At 37.0% G+C, this 12,423-nt stretch overlaps 1 long non-coding RNA gene across 1 annotated transcript in view; it reads left to right on the top strand.

Moving 5' to 3' along the window:
• LOC123557341 (uncharacterized) overlaps positions 1 to 12,423 on the top strand; it is a 65,715-nt gene that overhangs the window by 16,981 nt on the left and 36,311 nt on the right. Inside the window, exons 4-5 of the long non-coding RNA XR_008371018.1 lie at positions 4,012 to 4,128; positions 4,750 to 4,881. This is a non-coding gene — a long non-coding RNA (uncharacterized LOC123557341). The remainder of the gene's footprint in view (positions 1 to 4,011; positions 4,129 to 4,749; positions 4,882 to 12,423) is intronic.

The raw sequence follows: 12,423 nt of genomic DNA on the forward strand, positions 1-12,423 counted from the left end.
TATCCTCAATAATCAAACTGATTTTTAGAAAGGCAAACTAATGTATTCATGGATATGACAGTCAGTCAATTATATGAGCCGTGCCATGGGAAAACCAACATAGTGGGTTTGCGACCAGCATGGATCCAGACCAGCCTGCGCATCCGCGCAGTCTGGTCAGGATCCATGCTGTTCGCTAACAGTTTCTCTAATTCCAATAGGCTTTGAAAACGAACAGCATGGATCCTGACCAGACTGCGCGGATGCGCAGGCTGGTCTGGATCCATGCTGGTCGCAAACCCACTATGTTGGTTTTCTCATGGCACGGCTCATATATGTGATTTAGTGGTTAAGGCCACTGTCTTCAAATCACTTTTCCCTAACTTCTGTATGTTTGAGTCTCTCTCAAGCCATCATGTCAGGAAGCAAACCAGTTTGCTTAGTAGGACTGTTGTTTAACCCAAGTACCTACTAGTGCCTGAAGTAATTGTGGAGTGGCATCTGGGGTCTTCCTCTAACATTAAACTGGAAATATGCTGCATGACATGAACTGTGTTGATATGATTAAACCCTCCCAGTAGTTATAGAGAGGATATTACATGAGTGTCTTTTCATGTTAAATTTTTAAACAAAGGCTCTGCCGAGCATTTTATCAATTTTATTCATTGAGTTTAATAAATTCAATGTGGAAAGTCACAAAATGTAATATTCTTTTTATCACATGTTAGCTTTTTGTGCCCCCCACCTCCCCCATAAGTGGTGGGGGCATATAGATTTGCTCTTGTCCGTCCTTCCGAGAATGTTGTGTCGGGCCTAGCTCCAAAAGTATTTGACGTAGAGTCACAAAACTTTACAGGAATGTTGGTCAGCATGTGTAGTTGTGCACCTGGGGTTTTGTGTCTGGATTCATTCAGTCTTATAGGAGTTATGGCCCCTGACTTATTTTGTTTTTTAAGTTTTTTCATTACACAAGACCAGACGGCTTGTCCAGACTTACTCAAAACAAAAAGTTTGTGAAACATGTATGTTAAAATGTACTTGACCTAGAATCATAAAACATCAGAGGATTAGAGGCTAACTAAGTGAAAAATACACATAAGGTTCTTAAAAGTTTTTGTTGCAAACATCTTAAAAATCATTTAACCTGAGTCATAAAACCATGTTACAGTGGCAGGAGTGGGGGCACCTGTGTCCTATGGACACACATCTAGTTCTGTCAAAACATCAAATACTCTACCTTCTTTAACTTTTATAAACAAGTCAATTTTACCAATGTCTCCTATATTTTGAATGACGTTGACGTCAAAGCTTTATTACACTAGTGTATTCTCATTTTTAGCTTGACTATTCGAAGAATAGGGGAGCTATCCTACTCGCCCCGGCGTCGGCGAGCGTCACATAAAAGTTAAAAGTTTGCATACCACCCCAAATATTTTCAAAGTCCTTTGAGATATTGCTTTGATATTTTGCATACTTGTTAACCATCATGACCCAAGTCTGTAAAAAGGAGGAGGTAACTCTATCAAGCATTTTGACTGAATTATAGCCCCTTTTCGACTTGGAATAAATGTTAAAGTTTGTGTACCACCCCAAATATTTTCAAAGCCCATTGAGGTATTGCTTTGATATTTTGCATACTTGTTTACCATCATGACCCCAGTCTGTAAAAAGGAGGAGGCAACTCTAAGAAGCATTTTGACTGAATTATTGCCCCTTTTCGACTTAAAATAAATGTTAAAGTTTGCGTACCACCCCAAATATTTTCAAAGTCCATTGAGATATTGCTTTGATATTTTGCATACTTGTTTACCATCATGACCCCAGTCTGTAAAAAGGAGGAGGCAACTCTATCAAGCATTTTGACTGAATTATGGCCCCTTTTCGACTTAGAATATGCTTATTGTAATGTTAGTTTTACTCATAGCTTATTAGCTCATCTGATTTTTAGCTCGACTATTCGAAGAATAGTCTAGCTATTCTACTCACCCTGGCGTCGGCGTCGGCGTCACACCTTGGTTAAGTTTTTGCATGCAAGTACATACAGCTATCATTTAAAGGCATATAGCTTTGAAACTTATTTATTCTTTTTCTAGGTCAATTACCAACCTCACTGGGTCAAGTTCCATAACTCTAACATGTATTTTGAGCAAATTATGCCCCCTTTTGGACTTAGAAAATTCTGGTTAAAGTTTTACATGCAAGTTACTATCTCCAAAACTAATGCAGATATTGAATTGAAACTTCACATGTGTCTTCGGGGTTATAAAACTAGTTGATAGCACCAAGTCCCATAACTCTGACCTTCATTTTGGCCAAATTATGCCCCCTTTTGGACTTAGAAAATTCTGGTTAAAGTTTTGCGTGCAAGTACATACAGCTATTACTAAAAGGCATATAGATTTGAAACTTATTTTTTCTTTTTCTAGATCAATTACCTACCTCACTGGGTCAAGTCCCATAACTCTGGCATGTATTTTGGCCAAATTATGCCCCCTTTTGGACTTAGAAAATTCTGGTTAAAGTTTTGCTTGCAAGTACATACAGCTATTACTAAAAGGCATATAGATTTGAAACTTATTTTTTCTTTTTCTAGATCAATTACCTACCTCACTGGGTCAAGTCCCATAACTCTGGCATGTATTTTGGCCAAATTATGCCCCCTTTTGGACTTAGAAAATTCTGGTTAAAGTTTTGCTTGCAAGTACATACAGCTATTACTAAAAGGCATATAGATTTGGAACTTATTTATTCTTTTTCTAGATCAATTACCTACCTCACTGGGTCAAGTTCCATAACTCTTAACATGTATTTTGAGCAAATTATGCCCCCTTTTGGACTTAGAAAATTCTGGTTAAAGTTTTACATGCAAGTTACTATCCCCAAAACTAATGCAGATATTGAATTGAAACTTAACATGTTTCTTCGGGGTTATAAAACTAGTTGATAGCATCAAGTCCCATAACTCTGATATGTCCCCTTTTGAACTTAAAACTCTTTTGATATTTAACATTTTGGGTAATAATTTCCAGCTTCTGTGACAATATTTCGAATAGTCCAGCTTGGCTGTCTTATGGACAGCTCTTGTTGGAAAAAAAATGATGAGTTATTGTCATCACTTGAGCGGTTGTCGGCGTCGGCGTCTGCATCGGCGTTGCCTGGTTAAGTTTTATGTTTAGGTCAGCTTTTCTCCTAAACTATCAAAGCTATTGCTTTGAAACTTGGAATACTTGTTCACCATCATAAGCTGACCCTGTATAGCAAGAAACATAACTCCATCTTGCTTTTTGCAAGATTTATGGCCCCTTTTGTACTTAGAAAATATCAGATTTCTTGGTTAAGTTTTATGTTTAGGTCAACTTTTCTCCTAAACTATCAAAGCTATTGCTTTGAAACTTGGAATACTTGTTTACCATCATAAGCAGACCCTGTACATTAAGAAACATAACTCCATCTTGCTTTTTGCAAGAATTATTGCCCCTTTTGGACTTAGAAAATCAGTTTTCTTGGTTAAGTTTTATGTTTAGGTCAGCTTTAATCCTAAACTATCAAAGCTATTGCTTTAAAACTTGCAACACTTGTTCACCATCATAAGCTGACCCTGTACAGCAAGAAACATAACTCCATCCTGCTTTTTGCAATAATTATTGCCCCTTTTGGACTTAGAAAATCACTTTCTTGGTTGAGTATTATGTTTAAGTATACTTTTCTCATAAACTATCAAAGCTATTGGTTTAAAACTTGCAACAGTTTTTCACCATCATAAGTGGACACTGTACATCAAGAAACATAACTCTATCCTGCTTTTTGCAAGAATGATGGCCCTTTTTGTACTTAGAAAATCATGGGTAGGACAATAGTTCTATTATACAAAAAAAATCAGATGAGTGTCAGCACCCGCACGGCGGTGCTCTTGTATTATACTATCAAGCACTGAGAATAGTCGAGCGGGCTGTTCACTGACAGCTCTTGTTATGCAATGGCTTTAATACATTCCCGCAACGTCAGACGTGATGAATTTCTGGTATTTTACAGACTGTTCAGTATTTGGGGGCTTTAAGCCAGTTGTGTCACAGCTCAACTGATCTCAGCCATGTATCATGTATAGATATATACCTGAGGATATGGAAGGTTCTGTCTGAAAAACAACAGGTAAGGCCAGCTAACTCTTTCAAAGCTTATTCAGATCGTATTGAACATTCTAACATGGCTTGATTTGATTTCCAATTAAACAAAGAAGGAAATCAAGCTCTGTATATTCTGCGATAAACAACTGTTGACGCGCGGACTGGTAAGAGAGCATTATGACGTCAAATTGCCGCATGACGTCTGATACATTACTCCTCGGGTAAATGAAGTCCAGCATGATATTTATTAAAATATGTCAATGAGCATGTCAGAATGAAAACAATCAATGCCTTCTTGTGATTTATCGTCTAATTTACCATGGTTCATCGTTCAGATGTTTCAGTATTTAACCACTCGGGCTAACGCCCTCGTGGTTCAATCCCTACGCATCTTAACTCTGAACCGTGGTAAACTAGACGATAAACCACCCGAAGGCCTTGATTATTTGTTAAATATATGTTTTGATTCAGTGACTTTATGATTTTCATAAAAAAATTTGAAAAAGCATTTTGTAAGTTAAATTTAGATATATTAAGAATGCAGTCGGATTACTATGTCAGTGATGTTATTTCATATAAGTTTGTTTCCTTTAACTATTTCACTTCTTTACTGACTTTGTATTTTCATTCTTGGTGCTTGGAGCAGAGTTAGTTCCCTTTATGTGTAGTGGAAGCCATGTTGTTTAGAAGAACTGTCATCCCAGTGCAATACACACATTTGTGGAGAGTCTAGCCCTCTTGTGTTCCACCAGTACCTATCAGACCAAGTATACTCAAGGTAATGTTCAATTTATTTTAGAAAACATTTTCATCTACAAATTTTTACTTGTCAGATTAATTTCCAGTGCATGTGTGAAAAATGGTGGATGCTAAAGTTTGAACATTTTGAAAAAAAGTCTTAAAAAACAACAAAAAACTGTTGTTTATCATTTTGTCTTCCCCATATATTGGGGAGACATACAGTTTTTGCCTTTGCAATCTGTCTGGCCCTCCGTCCACATTAAGCTTGTCCGGCTTTCACAGGTCATCAGGAGCTGGCCGGATTTAGATGAAGCTTCACAGGAGTGATCAGTACCAAGCCTAGTTGTGCATGTCGCCAGCACGTTCCGCTTGGCTGCATGAAATGGCTGCCAGAGCAAAAAATAGAAAAATCTTGTCCCGATTTTACAGGTCAAACTGCTGGCTGGATTTCGACGGAACTTCACATGAGTGATCAGTATTAACCCTAGTTGTGCATATTGCTGGTACGTTGTGCTTCGTTGCCCAAAATGGCCACGAGAGCCAAAGAAAGACAAATCTTGTACGGCTTTCACAGGTCAAACTGCTGGCTTGATTTCTAAGAAACTTCACAGGGGTGATCAGTACCAACCCTAGATGTGCATATTGCTGGCACGTTCCTGTTCGCTGCAAAAAATGGCCATGAGAGCCAAAAAAAAAAGAAAAATCTTAAAGTAGAAAAATCGTGTATGGCTTTCAAGGGTCAAACTGGACAGATTTCGACAAAACTTAACAGGAGATATCGGTACTAAGCCTAGTTGTGCATATCGCTGACACATTCTGCTTTGCTGCATAAAATGGGTGCCAGACTAAAGATATACATACGGGGGACACATATGTTTTTAGCTCACCTGAGCACAAAATACTTCGGGTGAGCTATTGTGATTGCTCACCATCCGGTGTCTGTCCATCCATCGTCTGTCCGCACTTTCCTTTAAAGAACAGTTCCTCTGAAACCATTATTTTTTATTATTGGCCGTAAGGAAAACAAGAGACCAGTTTTCTGTGGTACAACATGGATGGTACCTCCAATTTTTAGGTGTATTTTAACATATCTATACCTTGGGCTTAAAATAAAATTAAGTTTGTTTGACCTTTACCTACCGACCCAATAAAATTGCCCCGACTCAAATAATTTTATTGCATTCCAGAGTAAAAAAAAATATTTTTATTTTCTTATCAGAGGGAAAAAACTTATTTTGGTGCTTGAAACTGGCGATTATTTTATTTAACAAGTGCATAAATAATTATGGCCAGTGAGACAGCTAGCAGAAAATCGATAAAGCGGATTGTTTATTATCTTGTGTATTCCGAACACGTATCAACTATGCCGATAACGTTGACTAAGGCCATAGGATGCAGACGACAATCAAACCTCTTTTAACGAAAAGCAATCTGACAAAAGGACATAATCTTACAAATCTAGTATCTAATTTACCCGTGAAACGTAAAGATACCAAAATGTCATGATGGTAATTTTCCATTTATGAGCACGTGCGACCTATCGTAATACCTAATTTACATCACTCGACGTTACTTTTGTTTACACATACACAAAAAACGCGTGTAGTGCATTCATTTTTTTTTTATTATCGCTTTAATATTTTTAGCACCGCTTAAGAAGTGATATAGTTATTCTATACCATTCTATGCTAGAATTTAGATGTTCTAGCCATAAATTTGCTATTGAGACTGGTCGCCATTTTGCAATTCCAAGAGAAGATCGAATATGTAGATACTGTTTCATTAATTTTGATATTGAATGCATAGAAGATGAATCCCACGTATTTTTTAAATGTTACAAATATAGGCAAGAAAGACAAATTTTTATATATTCCTGGTATGCTGGTGGAAATGAATTCCCTCATTTTATTAATCTCATGCAATCTTTAAATGATGATAGAATTAAATACATTGCTTTTTATGTTAACGCTATTATGAAGCTAAAGGATAATGAATAGTTACATTTCTGTGCACAACTCATATCATTATATTTGTTTTATTGTAATATTGTATTATGGGCCAGAGGCCTTTATTTACAAAATACCGGTAAACTTTGTTCTTGTTCTTGTTCTATAAAAACGGTCAAATTTAAATTTAGTTCTTTGTAAAATTTCAAACAGTGCGATCTTAATTACTTATCTCTTTCTAAGAGTAAATAAATGATACATTCTATAGGCATAAAGTTCAGACTTTTGACCAAAAAGTACAAAAGAACAAAATATAAAAAAAATCTTAAATGATGAAAAAGCGTCAGCAATTTAAATACATGGCGTAAAACGATTTTTGGCAAACAGATTTATGATGGTGCAGTAAAATAGCTCACAGTCAGAGATAGGATATCCACAATTATCGTTTGACACATTTACCTGTCAGTTTATACAGGAGCTTTAATAAATTGAATTTGCTTTAACAAATTAGAGAAGAAACTTTTTTATTGATTAATTTAAAGAACCGAGGCGGTACGATCAAACAGTGATGTGTCACATGGCGTGAACACATGACGTAATTCCATGACAATCTCGGGCAACTATACCGCTTTGATCTCCACGTCAGATGCACTTCTTTTAGCTCTTTGAGGGGGGGTGTTAATTGATGATGAAAACAAGGACAATGACTAAGTTTATCAACAGAATAATTACCGATAATCGTTTATGCTTTTTATTTCGCTTTCAACACTGGGTGGATTATGAATATTGTGTCCATATTTTACAAAATAATCATTTTTCGGGAAATAAGTCTTTAGAAAGTGAAAATAACTAGTCCTAACACTTTTGGAAAATACGGTAGGGGCTAGACTGTGATTATTAATACTATCGATGCAGTTATTACGGAGAGCAACTAGGTGGTGGAGATTACAAAAATACAGTGAAAGAAAAATGTCTGCTGTGAAAAGGAAATTTAAGAAGAACAAATATGATTGCTTACAAAGGAAACGTAGTGTACATGAGAATATTATTTGTCTAGTATGTGTTATATTTGAAATTTGCTTGTACATAATACTGCTTTCACAACAGTGAAAGTATTACGGCAATACGAGGTGTGAATTTTTTTTTACATCTCTGATATGTACGGCAGGTTTTCCTGACGAAAACATGGATTGCAGTCTATAATTACCGCTAATTTAATTATCTGTGAAAATATATTATTAACTGACTTAATTGTTGATTTCAAAATGTCTTAAATCAGAGATCATTTTGAAATGCATTTGTTTGAAGTGAGAAAATCTCAGTTTTCGAATTTCAAGAATTTGACAAGAACGGAAATGTGTTGAAATATTACAGGCTAGATATATAGTTTTAATATTTTAATTTTGTTATGCCAGGACAAAGAGCTATAAAAATCTTATACTTCTTTTGCCAGGACAATGGCATAATTAATGTCTGATGTTGGGAAACCCAATCTTGTTTCTGTTTTTAGTAACATATGACCAATACGTGCAAGTAGCTTGAAGCTGAAAAATCATCACTTTTGCTTGCATACTGCCATTTCCGTTGTAAAAACCTAAAACTCATAAAAAGTTATTATCTATTGAATTAAGCATCAAACACTTCTTGAAAATATTTAAAGCTGTAATTCAATAGTGTGTTTAGATGCCAAATATCGCGTATTTTCACGCTATATTTTTTTGTACTTTTAAGCGCAGATGTAGTGAAAACAATCATGAAAAGACTTTTGATATATATATATATAAAGAAAAAGTATAGACATAAAAGATACTCAAAACTTTGGTGAAGTGTGCTAGTTAAGTCTGTGCCCATATTGTGTGCAAAGGCTAAGGGTTTATATATTACAAGCATACATTTAACAGAGCATCTTCAGAGATTATCTACAAGCAATAGGCAGGCCTCCTAGTGAAACCTTTAAAACCTTTAAAAACCTTTAATTTCCGAGAAAACCTTGAAAACCTTTAAATCTTCTGAAAAATAGCCTGTAATTTTCACTCAAAACCTATATTTTTGTTCAGACTGCTTGCCGTGCCAGTTTAAAGCAATTAATGGTTATACTATTGTATTTCTTCCCCCCTTTTAAGTGTTGTTATTAGGATACTGCTTGTGTATCTTTCATCTTGAGTTTTTCAGAATGCTGTTGTGTTCACCAGACCACATACATGTAGTAAATACCTATATATATTATGTGTTTCCAACGAGAATTCCGACAAAAATAGCCTTTGTTTACTCTTTATCAATCCCCCGCCATGGCGGAGGGATTATAGGAATGGTCTGCGTCCGTCCGTCTTTCCGTCCGTCCTTCCGTCCGTCCGTCCTTCCGTCCTTCCTTCCGTCCGTAACAAAATCGTGTCCGGTCCATATCTCCTAAACCCCTTGAAGGATTTTCATGAAACTTGGGTCAAATGATCACCTCATCAAGACGATGTGCAGAACCCATGAGTCAGCCTTGTCGGTTCAAGGTCAAGGTCACAACTCAAGGTCAAAGGTTTGAGTCTGCCATTTTGTGTCCGCTCTATATCTCCTAAACCCCTTGAAGGAATTTTATAAAACTTGGGTCAAATGATCACTTCATCAAGACGATGTGCAGAACCCATGAGTCAGCCATGCCGGCTCAAGGTCAAGGTCACAACTCAAGGTCAAAGGTTTGAGCCTTCCATTTTGTGTCCGCTCTATATCTCTTAAACCCCTTGAAGGAATTTTATAAAACTTGGGTCAAATGATCACCTCATCAAGACGATGTGCAGAACCCATGAGTCAGTCATGCCGGCTCAAGGTCAAGGTCACAACTTAGGGTCAAAAGTTTGAGCCTTCCATTTTGTGTCTGCTCTATATCTCCTAAACCCCTTGAAGGATTTTTATCAAACTTGGGTCAAACGATAACCTCATCAAGGCGATGTGCAGAACTTATGAGTCAGCCATGTCGGCTCAAGGTCAAGGTCACAACTGAAGGTCAAAGGTTTGAGCCTTCCATTTCGTGTCCGCTCTATTATATCTCCTAAACCCGAAGGAATTTTATAAAACTTGGGTCAGATGATTACCTCATCAGAACGATGTGCAGAAATTATGAGTCAACCATGCCAGCTCAAGGTCAAGGTCACAACTAAGGGTCGAAGGTTTGAGCCTTCCATTTGGTGTCCACTCTGTATCTCCTTAACCCCTTGAAGGATTTTCATCAAACTTGGGTCAAATGATCACCTCATCAAGAACTCATGAGTCAGCCATGTCAACTCAAGGTCAAGGTCACAACTGAAGGTCAAAGGTTTCAGCTCTGTATCTCCTAAACCCCTTGAAGGATTTTCATGAAACTTTGGTCAAATGATCACCTCATCAAGATGTGGTGCAGAATTCATGAGTCAGCCATGTCAGTTCAAGGTCAAGGTCACAGCTAAAATCAAAGGTTTACCCTTCCACTATCTATAGCAGTGGCGGGGGATTTAGCTGTCTTTCAGACTGCCTTGTTTTTTTAATATTTTACACTAAAAGGCCTTTATTTCCATAGATTGGAGCCTTTATAAAAACCTTTATTTTTGTTCAGGCCTGCTAGGAGGCCTGAATAGGTATTAATAATAGACTTTATTACTGAGACAACAGACATTTAAAAAAAAACTAAAATATAATAAAATATATACCTACCTACCTACCCAATATAAAAATACTGGGTCGGTAAAGGTCAAACAAACATAATTTTAATTTAGGCCTTGTAAGATTTTTTTTTCTTTTTGGTTAAATTTCTTCCCATTGTTGTTCCTGTCTATTTTTTCTGAGGACCTTCTTGTCCTCAAGTGCAATGATAACAGGTGAGTGATATAGGGCCATCATGGCCCTCTTGTTTCTTTTTCTAGATCAATTACCAACCTCAGTGGGTCAAGTCCCTTAACTCTGACATGTATTTTGAGCAAATTATGCCCCATTTTGGACTTAGAAAAGAAAATTGAAACTTCACGTGTCTTCGGGGTTATAAAACTAGTTGATAGCAGCTAGTCCCATAACTCTGATATGCATTTTGGTCAAATTATGTCCCCTTTTTAAATTAAAATTCTTTTGATATTTAACCTTTTTGGGTAATATTTTCCTGCTACTGTGACAATATTTCGAATAGTCGAGCTTGGCTGTCTTACAGACAGCTCTTGTTTGTCTGGCTCTGTCCCCAATTTCCAGAGTTATGGCCCCTGAAATAGTCAAAAATGCATATTTTCACCTTACTGACACATGTAGCTCAAAAAGTATATTTGATACAGATTCACGAAACCTTGCATGAGTCTTAATCATGATATGAACTTGCACACCTCCTATTTTTCATTTGGGTCACCTCCCTATTTTCAGAGTTATGGTCCCAGAAATAGTCAAAAATGCACATTTTCACCTTGTGATGCACCTAGCTCAAAAAGTATTTAATACAAATTGATTAAACCTTGCATGAATCTTTATTATGATATGAACTTGCGCACCTCCTATTTTTTTTATCTGGGTCCGCACCCTAGTTTTAGCTCACCTGTCACAAAGTGACAAGGTGAGCTTTTGTGATCGCGCGGCGTCCGTCGTCCGTGTGTCCGTCCGTCCGTCCGTCCGTCCGTAAACTTTTGCTTGTGACCTCTCTAGAGGTCACATTTTTCATGGGATCTTTATGAAAGTTGGTCAGAATGTTCATCTTGATGATATCTAGGTCAAGTTCGAAACTGGGTCACGTGCCGTCAAAAACTAGGTCAGTAGGTCTAAAAATAGAAAAACCTTGTGACCTCTCTAGAGGCCATATATTTCACAAGATCTTCATTAAAATTGGTCAGAATGTTCAACTTGATGATATCTAGGTCAAATTTGAAACTGGGTCAAGTGCCATCAAAAACTAGGTCAGTAGGTCTAAAAATAGAAAATACTTGTGACCTCTCTAGAGGCCATATATTTCACAAGATCTTCATGAAAATTGGTCAGAATGTTCACCTTGATGATATCTAGGTCAAGTTTGAAACTGGGTCACGTCCCATCAAAAACTAGGTCAGTAGGTCTAAAAATAGAAAAACCTTGTGACCTCTCTAGAGGCCATATATTTAACAAGATCTTCATGAAAATTGGTCAGAACGTTCACCTTGATGATATCTAGGTCAAGTTCGAAACTTGGTCACGTGCCGTCGAAAACTAGGTCAGTAGGTCAAATAATAGAAAAACCTTGTGACCTCTCTAGAGGCCATATTTTTCATGGGATCTGTATGAAAGTTGGTCTGAAGGGTCATCTTGATGATATCTAGGTCAAGTTCGAAACTGGGTCAAGTGCGGTCAAAAACTAGGTCAGTAGGTCTAAAAATAGAAAAACCATGTGACCTCTCTAGAGGCCATATATTTCATGAGGTCTTCATGAAAATTGGTCAGAACGTTCACCTTGATGATATCTAGGTCAGGTTCGAAAGTGGGTCACGTGCCCTCAAAATCTAGGTCAGTAGGTCAAATAATAGAAAAACCTTGTGACCTCTCTAGAGGCCATATTTTTCATGGGATCTGTATGAAAGTTGGTCTGAATGTTCATCTTGATGATATCTAGGTCAAGTTCCAAAGTGGGTCACATGCCCTCAAAAACTAGGTCAGTAGGTCAAATAATA

The sequence above is a fragment of the Mercenaria mercenaria genome, chromosome 5, assembly GCF_021730395.1.
Source record: "Mercenaria mercenaria strain notata chromosome 5, MADL_Memer_1, whole genome shotgun sequence".
Classification (NCBI taxonomy): domain Eukaryota; kingdom Metazoa; phylum Mollusca; class Bivalvia; order Venerida; family Veneridae; genus Mercenaria; species Mercenaria mercenaria.